At 40.5% G+C, this 24,235-nt stretch overlaps 1 protein-coding gene across 18 annotated transcripts in view; it reads right to left on the bottom strand.

Annotated features, from left to right (window-relative positions):
- BMPR1B (bone morphogenetic protein receptor type 1B) overlaps positions 1-24,235 on the bottom strand; it is a 254,525-nt gene that overhangs the window by 167,817 nt on the left and 62,473 nt on the right. For 4 of the 18 annotated variants that reach the window (XM_048049458.2, XM_048049468.2, XM_048049463.2 and 1 more), the window contains exon 1: positions 5,688-5,822. The exons of the other annotated variants lie outside the window; for them this stretch is intronic. The gene's annotated coding sequence lies outside the window, so the exon portion shown is untranslated. Of the gene's footprint in view, positions 1-5,687; positions 5,823-24,235 lie in introns of those variants that run through there. 18 annotated transcript variants of the gene reach the window in all.

The raw sequence follows: 24,235 nt of genomic DNA, 5'->3' as shown, positions 1-24,235 counted from the left end.
CTCAAGGACCAGGACCGAGCACAACCGGTACTTTCCAAGTGTCTCTACCTACCTCTCCTTACTTCCATTACATACAAATGTAATGCCCCCTCTCTTTCAGCAGAAGCCCTACAGACGTCTGCAACTGTCATCTGTAGTGCAGAATATTCATTTATTTCCAGACAGAAGGGAAGAAGGGAGTCCACTCTGAAAAGCGCTGCAGAAGCATGTATTGGGATGAAACCAGCAGCCTTGCCCACACTTACCAAGCACAGCACCTCCAGCTCTTGCTTTGCTTCTATTTCTGGATCCCTAGCTTAGAGAAAAGGCTGTAGGACCACCAGGAACATCAAGGTGCTTCTGCTTCAGGAAGCCGCCTTAAAAACAGAGGCTGTGCTTATAACACTTTCCCTATCATGTCATCCGAAACCCCATTATTTTATTCACTGGCACAACAGAAGTGGCTGAGTGCGACTATCACGGTGTATTTGATGATCACCCAGAATTTATTTTTTGCCTGACTACCAAAGTTCATCCCCTAGCTACTCAGAGCCATGCCACCTGAACAGGCCAAAGAAAAAGCAGCAGCTCTGAGCAGGCCAAGAGAAGAGGAACACCAGAAAGAAGTCCTTACACACTGGACCTGGAAAGAAGCCGATCTCTCATATCTAAGTATGAACGGCAATGTAAATAATCAAAGGCATGGCCATAAAAACATGCAACGATCAGAAGTTAGAATTTGCGTCACCCACTATAACAGATTAGATTTTCATTCCTGAAAATGATATGAAAACTGGAGCATCAAAAACACTGCTTAAAGTGAAGTGTTTTTGATGTTCAAGTTCAGTTATTGCACTTTCACTCCTGCTATGAAAGATTAAAAACACTAACGTGGTCGTAAGGGAATCCTCTGTTTAAAGCCAGAAACAATCAGAATCCATGGAGGAAGGAAGAAAGGGATTAATACAATCACCTCTTCTTGATCCTTAATTTGTGTGTGAGGGGACTAACACGTTGCCCAGTTTTCCACTGGAACTACCATTTCACATTGGTAAAAAAAGAGTCTTTGGAAACCAGTGAATGACTTTTTCATGACTGAGTATCTGGTTTATATTTGAGTATACAGGAAATAGAGATACTCCTAATCAGCCCTTTTTTCCTACTGCCAGAAATATGAGTGTGCAGCTTTACAGCCAAAGCAAGCTGTCATCCACTCCTCTCATACTTCATTCCAAAGCCCTACATTAGTGCAATATTGCAAATGAGAACCTAAATGCAGCAGAGCCATGAAAAGCAAAAGTTAGGATCCCTCTGATATGTAAGCGCATCCTCCAATCTCCTTTTGTCTGCCATTCTTGGGTTATTTTTGTAAACAATTTAATCTAATTAAAAACTCAAAGCAAACTCTATAGAAAACCACAAAAAATGTAGAAAAACAGTATTATCTGTCCCCAGTAAACCTCCATAAGAAAATATACCTTTTAAATTTCTGTTTGCATACACCATCACCTTCTTCCTGCTTACAAAATATAAAGTTATCACAAATTCCAGCTAGTGTAAATGTGTTCTTTTTCCAAAGCTGATTTTCTTTTTCCAGACAGAAAAGACTCTTGGCCATTTGTGCATGACAGTGCAAGAATCCTGGAGAATGGCTCTTACACCTTACTTAATGCACAGTCACTGCACAGATGGCTTATGTATGTGCCACTAATCCAAAAAATTCTACGTATCAAGTTTATAATGTGCAGAGCAACTGCACAATTCATCAACACACGGTAAATTTGCAATATTTAGAGTTCTTCAGATTCACTCCCCAGGCCCAAGCCATATGGGCAGCCCTACAGAAATGGGACTTAGATACCAGCTATCAAATGCAGATGCTTGCCATGTAACGGGAGCAAGTATTTTAATCAGAATCTGCAGGAGATAAAGGTCGCTGTACCTAACATCATAAGTGACAGTTGACTGATCCATTTCCACTTCGTCTGCCAGTCAGGGAGGAAACCCCCAAAGTAGGGAGACATTTATATGCACACAAGGAACACTTTCAATCTGACTTAAAGCAGGCAACATGAAAAAAACTTTCAAGACTTATATTTTGAGGGGATCAGAATCTAGAAAATTTAAGCCCAGGTTGGAAAAAATATGACAAGCATTTTAAGCAAAATATGGCACAGTAGTTAATGTATTGTGACAAGACAGAAAATGCTCAATTTCCAGTACAGGGCACCTGAACAAACGTTTATTACCCTGGCCCACGTGCAACCCTCAAGTGCCAGACTGTATATGCTAATGTACCTTACTTCAAAGGTTTCCTTAAGCTATATCAGAAGGCAAAATCTCTAACACAGAGAATTTCAGCACTGACGAAAATAGGGCTGACAAAGTGCCATGCTGGCAAAAGGAAAAGACACCGAGAAGTGTTTAAAGATGCAAAACCTTTATCTCTCTCCAAATTGACTGTTGCTGTTTTCAATAGCTGCAAAACCTGTATCTAGGTGAGCTTTGCTCCATTTCAGGATAAAACAAAACTTGTTAATAATTTCCATTTCCCAAGACACTGATAGCCACTAAATTTCTGAATTACTTTGTGTTACTGGGTGCTTGCAAATCAGGAATTTGATCTTTTGCCACCTGGCAAGAGACAGATACAGCCAAAGCATTGCAAAGAAATCCTGTGGCAGCACAGTTTACTCTCAGAGGACTTGGGTCAGCTGCTGGGACTACTTAAAGGGTTGCTTGACAGAGGAGTTTAGAAGTAAATAAAATAAGAGAATCATTTTCACCAGGTGAGGACAAATCCCAATAAGGAGACACCCCCCTCTGAATAAACAGGCAGACCCCACTGAGGATTCCCATGAGAAAGGAGAGAGCGTTAAGTGAAGAAGCCACTGAATTTGGGATCTCTTTTGCAAGTGATCTACATTTCCCACACTATTGAGGAAAAGCAAGTTTGGAAGCTATATAAAAGGGTCTGCTTCTCCACATACATTTACTTTTACCCAACCTTTAATCTCAAGGAGTTAAATCAGAAGTCTGATGCCTTCAGCGTTCAGTTTTAGGATGAAATGATTGGACTAGATAGAGGATGAGGAGTCAGACATGCATCCACAGAAACCAATGGCTGGCCTTCAGGTTCCAACTCTACCTAGGTGCTGCTTAAGTCCAAGTTTATCCTTTAAAAGCCTGTCCCAAAACAGCAAGCACAGACAATGTTTGTATGCTTCAGGATCCAGAGACTCTCAGCGTGTGATGATGCAGGGGGTGGTTGCTTTACAGCAGCTCACTGAGCAGCCACGAGCAGACTTCAGTCGTATCTGTGTTAACAAGAGTGCAAAATTCCATTTATAAACACAGCATAAAAATTATGAGCCCAAAGATTGCCTTTACAAAATGTCCTGAGTTTGTTTTGGAAACAAAACCAGGATGTTTAAAAATCTTGTGTACAATAACTGTTGGATGACATGGAACAATTACAAATAGGGGTATCAGAGGGGCAAGTAGGCAATTTCGTATCTTGTGGTTGAATGTGAACAGATTGATCTCAGATTGTTATAAATAAAATTTGGTCAGATTCAGCTCTGACTCAGAGCCTGCTTATTTTGCAAGTGTTGCTAAAGCTATGCATGAGTGCAAGAGGAGAAAGAATGACGATTGCATGCCAGGAGACAGACCTGTCAGGAGCAGTTCTATCTTGCACTAAACAAGCCAATACTCTTGAAAAATAAGAAATGATCTTTCAAGAACACTTGTGAGAATAGGTATCTAAAGGGCAACTGGCACACTCTAAGTTATGTCCACTGATAACTGGAAAAGATGAGCCTAAAAATGCATTACCTCTGCCTATAAGCAATCCTTCTTTGTATCTTTAGACTATTCTGGCTAGAACAGTGTCGCTGAAATTCCTATTACCATGTAAGCCTAAGCTTTTCTCCTTTCTGCCCTAAAACCTTGCAAACTAAACTCATCTTGCACATCCAACTGCAACTTTCAAACCTGTTTTAGACCTGTTTAGAGTCAGCATACTATTGCTTAAGGTACCACTGGACTTGGTCTGTAACGTTAAAAACAGATTATATTCTGGAAAATTACTTGGTTTTGGTTATTAACATTAATGGCTGGTGTTCACTGCCTGGAGAAATGCCAGCTTAGAAGAAGAAAGTAGCCATATATTCATCTAGAAAAACCACTTGTTAACATTTACTTCTGTGTTCCCTCAAGTTTACTTTCTGGTACTGAAACCCGCTGGGATGATTCTCATGATAGTAACACGGAAAGCTATAATCTGTTTGGGAAAAGAGAGGGCAAAGAGGCAAGTAGGTTAGGGGACTTTGGATGTGATGGAGGTTGTTTCATGCTGCAGGTAGAACTTCCTGCTTCCCAGCTGGATTGCCAAGCAGCAGAAGACCAAGAGCATGCACAGGTCAGAAAGTGGGGACAACAGTAAGGCGAGATACCATGTGCTCATTTCAGAGTCAATAAAGTAGCATACAGCATAAATCCTAAAAGGCTTGGATAAAGAGATCTCTGCTCTATTGGTAGGTTGTAATAAGGCAAATCATACCAAAGACATACCCAGCCCCAAAAAAAGGAAGATGATAATTGCGTCAACTTTCAAAGAAAGACAACCCATGTAACTTAGAGACTATTTATAATCTGAGATCAATACAGACAAAAAGAAAATATTTTCAGGGGATTCAATTGATACAAAACTAAAAAACAGTTATTAAATTAATGTCAGACAGCATGGATTTATGGAAAATAGATCTAGTGAAACTAAGCAGGTTTCATTTTCTGAGTATAACGCATTTATTTGATTAAATAAGGACTTATAAAAAATTTACATCAATATTTGTAAGGCATTTAGCTTTGTACTAACCAAAATTCTGATCATAAATTCATGTTGAAAATAATCAATAAGGACATGTTCAAAGGACTGGCTGATCTCAGAGTCATCACCAACGTAGAAGCAGGGTCTATTAGTGACACCTGTATCAAGGCTCTGCAAGAACATGTTAATGTGTTCTCCGTAGTATCCAACACCAAGCTGAAGCATTTCAATACACAACAGCACTGACATCAAAATCGGTTTAAAATTGTGACTTAACTTTAAAAGATATTTTAAAATTGGAGAGAATACAAAAAAGATTCCTACTAGGCAAATAAAAGTTCAACAAGTTGAAGAGAAGCTCTGAGAACAGGTTATACTGCAGCTTCCACGTACCTCCACTGGAAGAAGACACCAACATTGCTTCAGCAGAGAGAGGCATAGAAAAACTACTATAGATAGAAGTTCAAGAAAGAATGATTAATTAATGGTCTGAATTACTAAAGACAGTAACATTGGATAATTCAACTCTTGGTACCAACAGAGTAGGAATCAGATGTCTTTCCAGAACATATACAATGGCAAAGAATGAATTTGTGTTAGTTACATATGATTTATTGACTTAACACAGGGTAAACGCACAAAGTGCAATAGCCTGTGATATACAGGAGGATCATAAAACTTTTTCAGCAGACCCCTCCCGTCTTAATTTGTCACAAAAAAAAAGTTAAAAAGGTGAGATCCAAATGCAACAGCTGTAATCAGCTGTAATTTTAATCTTTACAAAAGAAATGTAACATTAACATTGCCTCAACAGTGAAAAGGTTTTATTTATAGAAATAAACAAGTAAAAGGCACACCGTTCTTCTCTTTCACTTACTGTATTGTCTTGAATACCGCTTGACTTACTCTTGCTGACAGGAGGAGAATAAAGTAGCATGTGTCCAGTACAGTACAACACGAAACTGATAACATTATCCTGCCTGAATGTCAAGTTTGCTTTGGTAGCGCATGAGTGATATGAAACCAGAGAAAAATCAACAACAACAAAAATCCCCGAGACGCTTAGGGGGAGGGAAGAAGAAAAAAAACAGCTAAAATGAGCAATTGATCTCAGGCAAGACATTGGGGTCAAATTTAATCATATGCTAAGCAAAAGCAAGCATGTCTCAGGCAAAGTGGATTACCTTTGCAAATGAGCAAGCACTGAAAGGAGAGTTTACTCAATTCTTTATACTCAAGGACTGGAAACAGCTTGGAAAGAAGCACTACTGATAAACACAGCAGGGCAAGGCCTCAGAAATGGACTGGAAGACAGGTAGCAATTTAAAATGACAGGAAAGCCTGTGCTAGATGGAAGACATCAGAAATAAAATATTGCTTAGCATAAGAAATTTAGCTGTACGAACAAATTGCAGAACTAGATTGAAGAGGAAGGTCAGAGCACAGTTGCTAGAGCACTCCATTTTTTTTCCTTCTTTCAAAAAAAAAAAAAACACAGGGTCTGACAAAGTTTGCACACAGCCTGTTGGATCACAGACAGCATAAGCAGCTTGCCAGACAAGAGGCTGAATAAAACAAAGCTTGCTGTGCTTCTGTTTGTTCAACACTACTGCCTGCACAGGGAGCTGGAAATGTTACCTTCAGAAATTACAGCAAAATTTCACCTTCTAGGACAAGAGTAACAACATCCTTGTCACAAACTGATGGAAATAACAACACCAAGCTCCTGCCAAAAATATGGAAAAGCTGCAGTGTCAACGAAGCTGTATTTACATTTGAAACCACTGCCCTGTGTGAAACAAAATACCAAATCCCTTCCAGTTGGTATGACACAGACAGAATCTTCTACTGACACTAGTAATGAAGAAGGTCTATGAGGAACAAAATGTGAGGACCGAGAAAAAGAATTATGAAACCCAAATGAGCTTGATACCACCTGATATTCCAATGCTCAAGGAAGAAATTACCTGCCCGGGTATCTTGAAAATTGGTTTTGGTTTTGAGTAACTTAGGTGACCCGTGACTAGGTCACCTCAATCCTTCATATAATAATAGCGTGACCTTTACTGAGCAGGCAGTATATGGCCTTTTCTTCACGGTCCACATTTACACTGGCCGTGACAGATGAGGAGCTTGACTAACTGCTATCATCATCTAATCTGTTTCACTGACGAGCACAGTTAGGGCTCGAGTACTCACTGCCTTTATACATACACTACTCTTTTTATCAGATACAATATTCCTTCTCGGTTCCTGAATTTGATGAAAACCTGCTTTCCTTTTTTACACACACGACCTCACAGAGTCTTGAAGGTTCACACAGCAAACAATTTATTTCTTCACTAATTCAGATTTCTACATGAACTTCATCAACAGTCTACATAAAATAGCAGGTGATAACGGTATTTTGGCCAGGACTAGCAACAGGATGATGTTGCTAGTTGATGTCAGAAAAGAGTTAACCTAAGGAAAGCCAGAGGCAAACAAAGCACTGTATAAACGGGTGAAGGATTCAGAGCAAGTGTGAAACGGGCAGCAAAGATATCAAATAACAGTTCTGAGTTGGGATACATTCCTACAAATGAAATCTTAATTAGCTATAGGAAGGCTAAGGATTACAAACCAAGTGACTGAAAAGGTCTTTGTCCCACGTCTTCTTCTCATGAAGACGTCCAACCTAGAAAACCACTCACTGGCTCTGTGTGTCACTCACCACCACTGCAGTTCCCATAAACCTAGCTTTACAAATGCCACCTTATCTAGTCTGCCAATATTTCTCCATCAGAAGGGCACACTGGGGAACATTTTCAGCAGATCAACACTAAAGAAATTCTCTGGTTCAAAACATCAGGTAAGGGTTTTCTACTTTGACGCAAATCGTGAGAAACAATTCATATTGAAAATTGAAATCTCTTGTGAGGAAACACTGAAGATAAAGAGGGTACTGTATTAAGGTTTTACAAAAAGTGTATTATTGAATTCATGGGACTGCCAAAACTCTGGATAATTTCACTCCATGACTGTGCTCTCAGGTTTCAGGCATGTACAAAGAATTCATTTTCACCTTTTAATCTTATGGATTAAATATGTTTGCGAAATATTTGGACCAGAAAAGAGACCTCCCAGTTTATAATTCACATATTAAATAAGACCTCCTGCTTTGAGCAACTTTCCTAAATGTTGATTTAACAAAATTCATCACTTTAAATGCATGGATTATGATTTTTGCACCAAAATATATGGTTCCCAGTGTATAAACTGTCATACTTGATGAAATATGAGGGCAGATTTTTCTATAGAAAAAGAAAATATTATAGAACTCTAAACAATGAAAAAATTACAGACACCACAGACGAGAAACAAGAAGTATGCAAAGTCCACTTCTGGAAGAGCCTTTCTACCAATAACAACCTCTGCCACCATTAAATATTCTGCCTCTTAGTCCTGTAAAAACTGAATAATCCAGAAATGCCCAAAGAAAACACGTTTGGTTGTTACTTTATGAAAAAACAGTTGTTTTGTTCTGTTTTTTAACAAGTGTTAACCTCAAATTCACAGCACCAAATAAACTTACCTGTGTTTTCTACTTGCCTGCAAATGATGAAACCTCAACAACCTCTCTACACCAAAGTTAATATATTCTTCTGGTGCACTGTTCAACAAAGGATTAACTGATTTCAATGTTATAGACGTGGAGGGATTTGAGGGCACCAAGTTCCTCATAAAATGTGCTCAAAATTGGCAGAACTGGACTTTTCCAACGCATGTTTGAACCTATTTATTTTTAAATCTTCCCATCCTGAATCTGTAGCTAGTAGAAACTAGCTAGTTTTAGGAATGGCAATCCATTTGATTTAAGGTCTAAAGGCCAAAACCTGGCTACTTCTCAAAGAATAGAAGGCAAGTAGAAAGGCAGGGTACAAGAATTATCTTTCCTTAAACAAAGGAGGAAAGGATGAAATGCAGTGAAGTCTGGAGAAACGAAAGCATGGTGAAAAGGAGAGTGGGGTGTATGTGTGTAAAAGCACTGCTAGACCCAGCTGATTATACACAAAATATAAACAGCTACCCATTTTTTACTCAATTTTACTGCAGTTGACATGTTGAATACAGTCTCCAAAGTTGAAAGACTTTCTCACAGAGACATTAGAAAAAGAAATTACATGTTTTGCTGTTCATGTGCCACTTCTAACTTAATGCACTTAGCTGGAGACATGATGAGTAAGAGATTCAGACAAAAAAATATTTCAACAAGCTCTCTAAGCAGAAAAAAATGTCTGACCTTGCTCACGGTTTTACTTTCTTATTTGATACTAGCTCTAGGGAGACAATAATGCCCTCAAGTCTTGCCTTTTTTTTTTTTTTTATTGGAACAGCTTATCTTTCTGAATTGCATAATGTTTGCACCAACTTGCAGCTGTCTATGAAATTATTCCTTCATTACATGACTACCCACTTCAAACAAGGCAGCCCACACCGTTGAGAAAGAAGTCTTGCCCCTATTATATGCCTTCAATATCCCGGTTCTCCTGGAGAATAAGAAAACCCCTTTGGTGCAGGGGGTCTCAGAGTTACCACAGCTAGGGTCTGCCACCTCACATGAAACGCTCTTTCCAGCCCCACGCTTCCCAGCGAAATAATCCCAGAGCAAAAGATTGGAAGTCATCGCTTTGCCTGCGCGTAACAAATTATGTGGTATTAAAAGCGAGGGGGTCATTCAGAGGTTAAAATCTAACACACGGTCCTTAATTGATCCAAACTGGGGTGGGAAGCTGATGTAGTCAGTACAAATGCTAGAATCACATTGTAATCGTTCTAAATTAAAAGCCGTGCTCTCACTCCCTCTCAAGCCCCGGTACAGTCTAGCTGGCACACTGCCAGCTGCGCTAATTAAACCACTTGCAATTACTGTCCCCACACACCTTCACGACAGGCCTTTCCAGACGAAAGGTCTCGTGTCTGATTTGCATCAGCGCGATCCCACCACAGGCTGAGATATAAAGAAAAGTGTCTAAAGCGAGTGTTTTAAGTCATCTATCTGCTGCAGCACGAGGCAGCAACTCAAGGCACTAGAAAATAAGAGCATGGGACCTGGGAGGTTTTCAGCTGCTGTTTACCGGTGGTGCCAAATTTCAGAAAGAACTTTATCTCACTTCAGAAACACGGTTTTCTACTCTGGAAGAATTTCTATTTGCTAAACTCGAAGTGCATTACACGTTTTTCAGGCAAGGCTGCCCTTCAGACACGCACCTCCATTTGCAGGGAGAGCGGGGGGTTGAGGAGCATCCAGCCCCTGCCACCACCAGCCCATCGCCCACTCAGAGTAGCTCTGTAGTAACAAGCAGCCACAAGCAGAGGAAATGAGGCAGATTTCCCCCCTCCGCCCCCCCCCGAAAAAAGAGCATCTGTGGACCTCTTATTACCTACAAGCAAACAGGATTCTCTGTGGAGGGCAGTATGGCTTATATTAAAAATGTAGGTTAAAAAGGATTATATATTCTGGGAGTGGGAAAAAAAGAAAGCACAAACAGATGACTCTAATTGAAGACATACTAGTTTTGAGTCCAATTAAGCTTTTACAGTTGCTCACAGTTTTATCAAACATTTCTTCTGAATCATTCTCATTGCCCAAAGGAAAAATGTTGCTAAAACCAGCTAACATGCACATATGTATTACTGAGTCAACGGAGAATGAGCCACACAAGTGTTTTCCAAGTCCATCAGATTAGAAATCTTGCAGTTAGGAAAGATTTCAGACAACTAATATTAATTTGGCTTGGTTTTAACTTAGACTTCCTCTGGATTTTAAAAAAATAATCAACACAATAGCTAAGACAATCAGTTCAGGTAAACCACAATTTGCAAAGGTTTCAATTCCACAGTCTCCTGAAAGCTTTAGCAAAGTATCTTTTTCCATTTGTGTAATTCTTTAAATATATCCAACTTCATGATAATGTCTATATACAGCCATTTCAACAGTTGGTGCCTCAGGGGAAGAAAAAAAAAAAAAGAAAAAAAAGAGCGTTCTTCAAATGCAAATTTCATTCATAGCTTTTATTTTCAAAGGCAAAATCTAAATTAACACTAAAATACCATAACCAACTATTGTGCTGTTATTTGACAACGTGACATAGCTTTGGCAGTTCTGGGATTTCAGTCAAGAACAAAGATCAGCTAAAAGGCAGGCGAGACCAAGGTAAGAGCTCTTTATTTGTTGCCCAATTCCAGCTTTCAGTCTGAGATGAAAAAAAAAAAAAAAAACTGGGATGTAGGTATTTAGAAAGCATAGATATGAACATCAATTTGTTCTGTAGAGTTTTCCTTCGAAGATGTATTATACTTCTGGGAGTTTACTTTGTTTTGAAACTGTGCAGAAATAAAGAACCTACTTCATATGAAGTCGATTAAAAACAAAACTACCCACTGAAGTGAAAACATCCAATGTTCTCCTTGCTTATTTATCCAGGACGTACAGGACCATCAGAAACTGAGTTCTGCCTCGGAGGGCAAAAAAAAAAAACAGAAAAACGAGGTTCACGGTAGCTTATACCATGATTGTCTAGTCAAGTTCTTATGCACTAGAAGATTGTGCAACGCTGAAAAACACACACTTGAGGCTGATGAAAGAACAACCATATCTCAAAAAATCTACCGTAAAACAAGCAGGATAGAAGACACTCATGAAAAGGAAGCTGCATATCTTCACAGCCACAAGAGTATCTTAATAAATAACAACCAAAATAATTCAGCTGACAGTCCATATGTATGTTTTCTGTATTCCTTACTCCTTGTGTGGTGACAGACTGTTAAGACATTTGCCTTTTCTCAGCACAATCAGCATCTCAACACACTTGATAGGCTTCTTCAAATCAGACACAAACTGTATGCATCACCTGAACAGTCGAGACAGAAGGATGGGAATCGAGGGCAACTGTTTAAAAAGTACAGCCAACTGGCATGTTTGTAATTACTTTGCTACTACTCTTACCAAAAAAGCAATCTAAACCTGCATCAAAACTCCAACAGGAGTGTGCTGAAACAGGCTGTAGGACAATGATCCACCGAGCATCCAGGCCTGGTCCCTGTGCCCTGGGACAGCCCCTGGTAACTTTGCTGTCCCTTTCCCTGGCACTGAGGTTGGCACCCGGCCCAGCCTATCACGACCTTAGGCCTAGAACAGATTCCTGCAGTTTTAACAGAGCAAGTCTCTTTTTTTCGCTCCTACAAGCATTTCAGGGCCTATTATAAGCAGCCGGAGCCACCAACAATATTCATGTTAAAATGCACATGCACAGAATGCCATCTCATGCTGGAACCCACCCAGCTGCAATCCTGTTACCCTTCAGGTTGATATATTCAAGCTTCAGCAGTGCAGCATCTTGACATGCACTTTCTGAAGCTTCCCTTATATTGCAGTTAACAGATTTTAAATGTGTATGGATATTACACATGGTTATATCAACACCATTTCTGTAAAAACGTATGTGGTTTAGAATAAAGGCGACATTCGTTTGTCTACTAGTTTTATCCTTGATACCTTGGAAGAAATGATAGGCACTTGGGTGGTAAACGTGAATTACTTGTGCTAGGACAAAGTCTTCTTCCTGCACAAAGAAGAGCAGCTATGGGAGCTATCCCACGCTATATAGTAAACAGAAGCACATCTGCTAACTCAGGAACAGGTTCCACGAGTGCTACGTATGAACAAAAACTTATCAGGGAGGGCAGGGACACTTCTACAGGGATGTGAAACTAAAGCAGAGACTACCTATGCAAGTCTGATGGTGCACCAGTTGAACTTGAGCATGCCTTCAAATGCCTCCTGAATATAGGAGGCATTTTTGGATTTTTTTCTTAAATCAAACTGAAAAGAGTAGTTCCTAAAGCTTGAAAATAGATTATTTAATTTTATTTTATTTTTTCTGGCATTTTACCGCAAACACTCATAAGACTGTTTTCAGGTTAAGAAAAACAAGCAAAGGGAAAATGCGCAGGTTAGAGTTCGTTCTTGAAATTTAGCCCAGAATTGCTAAGTGTTAATCTCTGGAGGAAAAGCAAACTAATTCTGTAAGAGTGGCTCTGATTTGAGGCCATACAATCTGTTTCTCACATCTCTCAAAGATTACATATAGATCTTGACAATCTACCAATTGCACAAAATCCCGTGAAGATTTTATTCATTAAACCTAATGATTCTAGCAAACTCTTCTCTTAATAAGCTTTTGAGAACATGTGCCAATAGCAGCACTCCTGAGCTGCAGACTTAACGTAGTTATGGCAGCTGAAACTTTGCTTTCCTCAAACATGAGCAAAACCAATACATTAGTATCTGCTTAGAAAAGAAAATGGGGACAGAAAATGGGACTTATTAACAGCTAATGTTTCTTAAAACAAAGTAAAATACTTCAAGTACCCAATAATGTCACCAGTCACATTCTATGAACGTTTTGAAATAAAGGCTGCACATCACAGCTCATTTCCCACCTAATTTGTGTACATAGTTAGCAAGTCACAATTCCACATAACAGCCTCCATTTAGCATTCACACACTAAATGGAACATGATTTTTTTTTCTATTAAACTATCAGCATTATTTACTTATTTTTGCTCAAGGGGGTGAGGTGGGTGGAAAAGAGAAGAATGGTTTTGCTCTTTCTTCCCTAACCTCACTACTTAACCTTCTGCAAAACATACTACAACTTATTATGATTACTGCAGCATTAGGACAGGTATTAGAAGGGATGCTTCAGGAAGTTACACTAACAATTAAGCTACATACACAGGCAGAAATGCAAGGGACTTCAGTCATTGTGGGGCAGAACAGCTCTGCAGAGCATCCCCCACCTCCACCATTCCGGCTCTCTACCCAGGTGAGCCCTTCAGCTTCTCCTGCATGAAGCCCACTGTGGGTCCTCACTCTCTACCTTCCCCCAGCCTATGAAAATACAGAGCTTAAGACATGGCTCCTCACACTTCTATTTTTTTTCCCCTTCAAAAATACATTTGTCCACCTTGAAGGTTGCCTTTGTTTCCAGCTGCCCAGCAGGGGTAAACCCTTCTGTCCCTCTTGACTGAGAAGGGGACAGAGCACACGGACATGGTCCTGTCCAGCCTGCTGTAGGTGGCCCTACTTGATCAGGGGGTTGGACCAGAAGACCTCCAGAGGTCCCTTCCAACCTCAACCATTCTGTGAATGTGCCCCTTAGCTTGTAACTATGATGAAGGAACTGGCCAAAGCCCACCACCGCTAGATGTACTTGAGATTCCTTTCTCTTTGGGATAAAACCAGTAAGGAGCATCTACCTCCAACCCCAATGCTTGTGAAAAGGGCCAGACTCACAGGCAGCTGAACTCTGCTTTTTCCTCCTGTCCATCACCATCCCCTACAAAATAAATAAATAAGTAAATAAAATAAAATAAAGCAAAGACAATGAAACACTACTTAAGCCAAGGGACGATCTTCAAGAAGTTGATCCTTGCCTGTAGTCATCTATCCTGCACCGAGTCTTTCCAGGTCAGTGGAGCTCTTGTGTAAGGAATTATACCCATGTAAGACACCAGCAGGATCAGTGTAAGATGCACAGCCACAAATGTCTTAAAAAGCTGTGTAATGGAGCCATCAGCAAGCTTCTCTAGGTCCAAAGAGGCAAGGTGAAGGACAGAGACAACGTCTAGCTAGGGTAATCATGGGTCTTAAAAAAACACAAGCACAACAAGCAGTGAAAGGATTACACGGCCTGATCTAGCACCACACTAAGAATCAGCACCTTGTGAGGTAAGGAGTAGTGGGCTTCTGCCTTGCTGATAATTAGGGTTTCCTGAAAGCAAGAGCGTGCCCCAGCACCAGACAGCACTTCCGCACTAAGCCCCATACATCTGGCATGAATTCACAGAGGTGCTGACCCATAAGGATGAAACGAACATCCGCCAAGCCCTACAGACCAACCCTTACCCCTTCTGTTCAAAAATATAATTCAAACTTTTTGCTTTCTCAAAAAAAAAGTATAACCATTTTTACACCTGATTTAAGAACTGCATAGATAAAAACTTTAAGTTTCACAAAATGATATACTTTCATGTAGTTATCTAGCAGTATATGTATTTATGGTCAAATTCCTCAGTCAGTGCAGAGATGAGTAAAGTGCCAGTCTTAGTAAAACAAAGGCGGGCTGTTAATATTAAACTGCTTCTTTCCAGATTAAGACACTTCTATTTTAAGACACTTTTTTTAAAATCCAAAAGCATAGAATTTTTGTATTATTATTACTTTCTATTACACCCAAGGCCCCATCATTCAAATTAAAGACAAATATTGTTATTCCAGTTCGCTGCTGTTATACCGTCTGTTTTGCCCCCCATGATCACTGTCCTTTTTTTTTCCTTCTTTTTCCATCCTTTATGGTCACAGTGCAAAAATACACCATCAGTCCAGCTGACGTAAAATGCTGGAGCTGTACACAAAGCAAGCACTGAATTGGACCCGCAGGCCTGATCTCCCATACTGTAGTGCCTTTCTACGCTGGAGCGCGTAGCCCAGCCTGGAATGTTATGGTTGGATGCTGTACAGGTCTCCGAAAAAAAAAAAAAAAAAAAAAAAGTTGTTTTCATTCCCGATGTGTTTACATAAAGGCTCTAAAGAACACAACCTGCAGGTTATTTCTAACCCCTGCTCTGCCCACCAGCCACCTCCCCGAGCCATGCCCCAACCACGGCAGCCCACACGACAAGCCCCCGTGGTGACAACCTGCCATTCTCTGCAGCTGCTGCACTCCAACAGCTGGCAATAAATTACCAGGGCTGCACGCTCCCAGCCCTATTTGTCAGGGCTGCAGAAAGCGGGCAGAAATGGTTAATTGCATCTGAGCCCGACTGCACTGCCAGGGCAGTTTTTGTTACAGCATCATCATCTGGCGCTCAGGCAAAACTGGCCAACAACCCCATTTTTAGCTGGAGTAATGTTTGTAATGAATTAGCTGGTATTTATCTGACTCTAATATGGGTCATTGAACTTCACCCAGCTTTTCCTCGCAAAACAGTGCGAAGCACAAACTGGCAGTCTGCACTTACTTGAATGCTTGTACATCACTGCCGGCATCGCCGCAGACAGAGTGAAGAAGTACACTTCCTACCAGCACTCCTGGGGCAGGGACCATGATTTTGCGTTGTTTTACAAGCACCCAGGGCATGGTGGAGGTCCTCAGGCAGCAGTTCAAAGCAGCACAGCAGCACAAATGATGAATAATATGAAAAAGGAAAACAATCGCTGTTTTCACATGCCCTGCCACAATGCTGTTTACTCAGCTAGGATAGCTAAATGTGCAGATTTAATTAGGACAGAAAGACTTACGCCAGCAGGTCTGCTGTCACTTCTGCTCATCACTCGGTGCACAATGCACAGAGCAAGGAAGCTGTTTCGGCCAACGCTTCCAAAGATGTTCTTTAAATTTGGTACCTGTTACAACCCATAGACAAGCAGGTTGAATGGGATACCTGGTGGTAAGACAGCCTTCACATCATGAGGTAGGGCACTGTCTCAGAGCAGCTTTCAGCTCTGAAATTCTGTCTTTCCCTCTCATTCTGAAGCTCCTGAATATGCAACCCGTGAAGACAAGTGGGCTTCTGGTAAAGGGATGGACAGCTGAGAAGTTCTTGTGTGTGGCATCTTTGCTCAAACGCCACATTCCATGTTCCGTGACGTTTGTTGCTTAGTTTTGTGTACTTTATAGAATTATTGAAGTGGCAGAAGTCAAATTTATTTCAAGTGCCTCCTCCTAAAGTCGTGAAAATAAATTTCTGATTTTATTGCCAACATCAGGAAATAAAATCAGGTCCCTCTGCAAGCACTGTCCTAGCACAGCATACATTTGTGGTTTGTTGTTGTTTCTTTTCATTTTAAAACTTTTTCCCCCTCTCCACGTATTTGAATAGGACAAATCTGCATGGCTATTTAGATTTAACTTCCTCCAGCAGCACTTCCCAAGCTGACAGCCTCTCATCCTGAACAGCTAATGTCAACCTAGCTGGAAGCCTGCGATCTTACAGTCACTGTGAGCACCACATCTTATGGGTAGTCATACAGACCCAACACATTCCCTGACCACTATATAAGCCTAGCATATGTGGCCACTCTAGCCATGGTCCCATATAGATCGATTCCTGACTAAATTAAGTATTCACACATATGACACCGGTAATTTGATTTTACATTAAAAAATGCTTCTTAAGTGGTATCTGTAACAGAAACCACTTTTCCAGAGCTTTTAGCTTTACTAAATGTTTATTTTTATGCTCCTAGTCCATTAATGCAGTGTCAAAGAACTACCTTGTGTTGCTCATATTACACACTGCTAACTTTTCATTTGAAATTCACGTTTAAGATTCTTAAACTATGAAGCAATAATCAGTATATTTGCAAAAGCATCTTAAAAAAAAAAAAAAGAAAGAAAGAAAGCTGCACAATGAGTCAGGTAGTCACCTATTCTTTCTTTCTAACACATCCTTCATAATATTTTTGGGCCAGAGGCAGCATATCTGGTTTTGGTGCAGAGTGTCATGTATATACTTGATATTATCTATGAACTTGCAGCAACAGTAACATCCCAAAAAAGGATTTAAATGTTTCAGTCTTCAGTGCTCCTTAACATGGGTACATAACTAATGCTGAGACAGAAATATCCCTTACTTTTGTCTCAGACTCCCAACAGCCATCTATCCCACGCACCCATTCCATCTCACTGCAGTCCTTACCTGCACCTTTACACGCTTCTCATGCACATTCATCTGTCCCAGAACACTGTGGGAAAGTTTTTTGATGAATCTCTCAAATTTTACACTGTCTGCAAGCAATAAACCTATTACTACTCTTCTGATAGCTAGTCCATGATGAATCTCCTGTTCATTATTATTTTTGGCTTGGGTCACAGCATTACTTGTGCATTGCTTCTTTTTACATGCTTATTAGGACCATGAACTGAGGAAGAAAACCCTTTCCTCAGCGGAAGACTCAAAATTGGAGAATGTCCTCAGAGAGAAAACTGCAGCTTTTATGAATCCTTCTAAAATTCAGGTCTTACGCTGCAAAAAGGAAAACAGAGGGATGAACCTGGCTACTACTTATCAAAAATTAGTTTGAAGATGTCAGCTTGTCTTCTGCAGGATATCCCATTTCATCCGTTCATCTAGGGAATGGCAGGACTGCAAGATTCGGCATTCTCACCTGGTAGGGTGAGGCCCGCTAGAAAGGCAGCAAGAAGGAACACTGCCAAGATCAGAAAACCTTACTGTCTGCTGTGCAACCATTATGTCTGTGCAAACAAAGTTGATTTATGGTAGCATTTGTTTTTCTTCCTTCAGCACCATCCCTCACTTACATCCTACTTCAGCTCCATTAAAATCAAGCAGAAATTTCCTGCTAACTTCAACAGAAGGAGGATCAGGCTATTAATGATCTAGACACCATAATGGGTACAAAAACTCCTGTAACTTGCATAAATTGAGGTACTTTTGCCAAGGAGCAATGAACACTCTAGAAACATTGAGTGAATCTCTTGTTTTATGCTCCTTTCCCCTTCTTACCTTACTCAGTCTTTCAGATACATCTCTGTACGTAATCAAATCTAACTGGCTGCATCTTTACAAAACTTACATCGCCGTTTCGATATCAAAACCATTTTATTTCTAGCATGCTACAAAACACCTAAAACATTTCTTGTGCATAATGCAGGTAAAATAGAACATATATGTGTTCTATGCCATAGAAAACAAGTACTGCTTGGACTTCACAGATTTAGGAAATGATTCAAGAACTGCTTATCTTCATGAAAATGCAATCTGTGTAATGCTGCTAAGGTCAGGAAGAATAGCTTTTGGGAGGAACTATGACTTTGTTAGATTTATACCAATAGCAGGGTTTTTGATTGTTTGTTTAAATAATTAAAAGCATTGATAGGTATTACCTATTCCTCATTTTAAAAACCTCTGTACTGGAGCAAACTTATAACATTTATTCTACACACCATATCAGGCTTGTTTCAGCATTTACTATATTATTACCAGCATGCTACTACAGTATGATCCACTCATTTGAACCGAGTGCCTTAGATGTATACACCATATAAAAGCTTTTTGGAAAAACAGAAGTGAATGTGTGTAGCATGCTTATTTTCTGCCTTCTTGTGCTTTTTTGTTGTTGTTTCATTTGCAAATCTTTCCTTTTCTGCACTTAACATGTTAGAATTCAGAATAGTAAGTTGCTACGCTGATACAATTTGTCTGAAGGATTGACTTGTTAACTGTGGAACTACCAAAGATTCATGTCACTGTTGTGCTATCAAATGTGCTATTATCAAATCACAAATGACCAATATGTTTTCTACTATGCATTTTCCCCTCCTGCTCCAAGGACTCCCCTGAAAACAAGGGTAGAAAATTGTTAAAATTGCATAACCTGTTTCTACTTTTTTTCTTTTTAAATCAGGCTTTTTGAATTAAACAAAAAACGTTAGTTCTTCTGAAAACATGAAGTGTACCATTGAGATAAATCAGGGACATTTTGATGCAGATAGGGGGCAATCAGTTATTTTCAGGAGCTCAGGACCTGCTTTCTTCATGCACCAGAGGAGACAGGTACTGACAGAATACAAAGACTGAAGCAGTGTCAAGGTGAGGAGGTACTGTTTGTTGCATTGATCTGAACAGCTTTCAAAAAAACACTTGCTTTCCCACCCCCCATCAACCAGGACAATGCAACCTCTCAATACTGACACTGAAAAACTGAGCTCTGAGTAGAAAGTTATTTCAAAAAAACAGTGAAGAAAAGGGACTTTGACACCTTTGGATGATTGTAGAGACTAAGGAGCTCTGTTTTACTTTGTTGGATTCTCATTGTTTCCTCCCTCATGCCACTGGCAAGAGCCTAATACAATAAAGACTATTGCGGGTAGAAAAAGCTAAGGTAAACTTGACAGGACTCAACTGGCACAGACTTCCAAGGTTCAGAGCAGTTCCACAAACCAACACCACGGCAGTGGTTACAGTCTCAAACTGATGCACATCATTGGGCACAGCTAAATTGAGATGATTGCAGTTCTACACAGGTAGCTTCCTGATAGTTCACTGCACAGCAGATCTTGCACCACCAGAAGAGGCTCAGATGAGCTAACCTGCTTTCAGAGCCTATCGTTTAGATAATGAAGATTTTTAGACATGCCTATGAATAGATGTCCTAAAAAGAAGATTGACATTTGTCTACTGGCTGAAATACCATCTTGAAAGCAGCTTTCCTTTAAAAAAGGTGCTGCCAATTCAACAAGAAACAATATTAGCATAAAATTTTAGTGTTTGGTTTTTGTTTGGTTTTAAACACCACATTGCTTTTTTGGATGGATACAAAACTTAACTGACTATCATACAATCTAGGCAATTCACCCTTCCTTGAAGTACCTCTGATTTTTGACAATACCCATTTGGACACTCCGATAGCTATCAATGACACTAGCAGTATTCTTTTTCTTGGCATGGCCAGAAAGCTTAATTATACCTCATGCCAAAGACCACTACAAGATTTAAGAATACAGCTATTGTAGAAACCTAGAACAGGAAGAAGCCTTAAAAAGGAGCAAGATGTTTTCCACTGGATTAAATGCCACCATGGCATAGGTCTATACATTAGGCATTCAGGGATGCAGATGCTTTAGATCTAACAAACTTTAAAACCAGTCATGCTATACGATTTGGTCCCCGACCCCTGAACATACTGAACATAACATTATCTCCAAGACCAATGCTTCACACTTTGGCTGTCTCTGGAAACTTTATAATCAAACTCTCACCTTCAGTATTTTGTTGCTATCCAGCTACAAAACTTTCTACCATCTCCTTGGATGTGTACATCAGATGCTTTGAAAACAAATCCCACCCATTTGTTTTGAGAACTTCAGTTAACACGGCAGCTGTATAGTGGCTACTTTTTCTTTGCTGGCTCTGAAATACATATCCAAAGCAAGAAATCTACATTTATCTTAACCAAGCTAGTAACAAGAAAATACAGTTATGTTTGGGAGCTCATTAGCAAAAAGCACAGACATACAGACATTCCCTTACACAAAACCTCTTTCACCAGCATCAGATATAGAATATTTTCTGCATTTGTCACCTTTCAGGTCTGAGTTTCCAGCACGCTCCTTGTTATACGCAATTAGCCCCATGCCAAGGCTTGGTACATTTCGTAATAAATCCCTGACCACATTCGCTTCAGGCTTGGCAGCTCTGGAAAGGCTCCATTCATCAGGGCAGCTCTGAGCCGCGGGAGTTACCACACCGCACCGCGCACTCGCCGAATTCCAGCACGCTGCAGATTTCAGCAGCCCTCCCTCCCTCCCTTCCCATTTCAAGCAGCCTGACATATGACTGTGATTAAGTAGGATAGGAAAAAGCCCCAATCAACTTTTCTCTTTTTCATCCCTCTTTCTACCTCTTTTCCCTTCAGACACCCCCTCCCCTTAAAAAAATAAATAAATAAATAAATAAATAAATCTCCCTTCTATCCCAGCATTGCATGTTAGTTAGCAATTGATGATTATTATTTTTCTGCCCTGTATTTAAAACAGTACCCATCTGTTACTTGCAGGATGGCTGTCTCTCCTTCTCAGATTTCTTCGGTTTCAGTGCAGCAGCCTCACCGGCTCCAGGCAGGAAAGCTCTTTGTGTGGCACCAGAGAAGATCGGCTGGACCAACAGGAGCAGGAGCCACCACTGGCCGTGAAGCCGTATGCTTACAGACAGAGCAAATAGAACAAGATTCTCAGGTTTCCAGATGTCACCCTTCAGCCTCCGGTCCCCTCAATGACAACGGACCTGAGAGGCAACAGACGAGCCTCACTCATGGTAGCACAAATGAGAGGACAACTGGGAAAATAACCATCTCCACTGTGCGCCTAATGGGCTTAGTTTCTTCACCTTGCACTGAAAGCACCAGGGTCATCCATTTTTGGCATCCAAAAAAAGCCATTCAGAAGTGAGAAGAGCAATCGGTAAAGAGGCCTTAGTAGCAATATTGCAACTAGCCCTCAAATGAGCCTTTATTTTAATTAAGAAAGGGTAAAAAACCCTTCGTGTAACTCATTACCTTATGGAACAGAAGGGAACCCCAGCTGCTGCAATGGCAGTTCAGTGAAGGTCACCCATCCAACACCTTCTGGTAATGCCAGAGCACCTTTGTGTGTGCTTCAAGCCCCCTTTTCAGCTCCAAGTATGCTTTCTCAAAGCTTCATCTTCTTTCTCAGAAGTTTTCATCCTTCTGCTTACAGAACCGCCACAGAAATCACCAGGACACCGCTAAGCTGTGACACCTCTGTTGTCCCTCCTTGTCAGGCAAAACGCTGGCAAAACAACATCTAGAGGGAAAAAGTTAATGGCCAAAGAAAAGCTTAACTCAGACTACAGTCAGGATTCAAGAGACTGCATACAAGGGATAACGCTGTATTACCAGGACAAGTTTTCTACAGGTCTGTTCACTTCTGGAGTTCCTTCTTGCAGGACCCATCCTTCCCGGAGAGCCTTCTCTCCGGGAAGGCTAATCTTGCCAAAGACTGCATCCAAATTACAACATCCCCTTTTCAATGTGATAAAGTGTAAAGTTATGCCGCAGCTGGCTATACCTGAAGGCAAAACCTAATGAGAAACTAAAAGAGAAATTAAAACAGAAGTTTATCTAATTACTATCTTTGCCTTGTTAGCCTAGCCAAAACACTAACTTAAATATGCATCCTAATTTCATGTCATCACCTTGCTTGCCTGGAGCCACTGAAAAGTACCAGAATCCACAGTGAGATTTCCTGGCATTTCCCCTTCGTCTCTCCCCCCCATTTTTGACTGAACCCAAGACTTCAAAAAGAGTAAAACTGCCCATGTGCCCACAGCGAAATCAGACCTTCAAGTACAGTCCTCCTAGACAAACCACAGCAGGAAGAGAACGTATTTGATCCATCTAAACCAAACCAAATGAAAAGCGCATCTGACACTTCTAAACGTATCTAGCCTGTGGCTTTCCAGAAGCTGAGTGCCCCTACTGCTCGGGCAGTGCCTGCTCCTGCACCCCAGCTCAGCTCGCTAAAATGAGGACACGACTCCACCAGTCTGAGAACCTGATTACCTGTTTCCCAGGTTCCTGTCCACATCAACACAAAGACCCTCTCTGTTGGGATCAAAAGCTGGAAGCTCATTTAATAAGGCAACAATGCTAAATGTACACGTTACCTTGAAAGGTCTGCCAGGAGTTCTCACACACCTCTCCCTGACCACTCCATGGCCGTGTACACACAGCTCCAGGACACAACACCACGTCAGCGCCCTCAAAAGCCCTTGGCAAGTACAGAGGGAGGTATATGAAGTTCTACCAAGCTACTGAAGGTATCCAGCAGACACGGGCTGTTGCTTTGTTAATAAAAATGAGAAAAAATGGAATCCGAGTTTCTGCAGCTTGCTCTTATCATCAGCTATTAGTCTTGTTTCTAAGTCTACCAAACTGTCACAGACGGCAGGGAAGGGGAGATGTTTTACACAAGTATGAATGGTACCAGCCTTACGAAGAGGCAGAAAGCTCGACTTTCCCTGAAAGTCCAATCCATCTGGTTTTACAAATACATACACTTAACTTTAATCTAAGCACTATTTACAAAAATACATACAGACATAAAAGAGCATAATAAATTAATAGCTCACAAGAGGCAACAATGACTAATGAGAGATCTTACTCTCCTTTCCAAAGAACTGGCTCAAGGGAACACGGCAGATAAAATTACCTAGGTTGACTCTCTGTGTTTCTGTTAAACACAAACTTTGGTATATTCTGAACTGTCTGTGTGATGTTTCCCAGCTGGAAGACATAAGATTTCCTAAACAATTCAGAACTTTAACGTGACCTTACAGCCGTCCTCTTCTTCCATTCAGCCAAGGGATATGCTTGTTAGTTTATACAGGGTTTATCTTATCCATCAAATTCCCCTGCTCGAACACTGATGTTGCCTACTTGTGGTCATACTGTCAATAGAGCCTGCAAAATCCTCTCCTATAATCTGACTCCTGTTTATGGACAACAGTCAGTAAAGCTGTAAAAAACAGTTATGCAAAACACTTCATGAGTAGTTACTGCATGAATAAAAGGGTCCCAAGTAGACAAATATGCTCTACATGCATGTTTTAAATCTACATGCTTGGCCTGTATTTCTTTGATGAAAATTGTCACTGGTGATTATTTGGTGTTGCCAAATTTGTAAATATAAATGATGGCTGTTATCAGACTGTTATCTGATCAAGGGCTTCAAGTTCAGAGTCAAACCAAGACTACACTCTGAAATTCTTGACACTGCTGCAGCCTGTATGGAGAGCTTGCTTCCCATGTATTTATTGATAGCATGTTATAAAACT

This window comes from Anser cygnoides, chromosome 4 (genome assembly GCF_040182565.1).
Source record: "Anser cygnoides isolate HZ-2024a breed goose chromosome 4, Taihu_goose_T2T_genome, whole genome shotgun sequence".
Lineage (NCBI taxonomy): Eukaryota > Metazoa > Chordata > Aves > Anseriformes > Anatidae > Anser > Anser cygnoides.
Note: the sequence above shows the minus strand (reverse complement) of the source record. Positions and strands in the feature narration are given on the sequence as shown.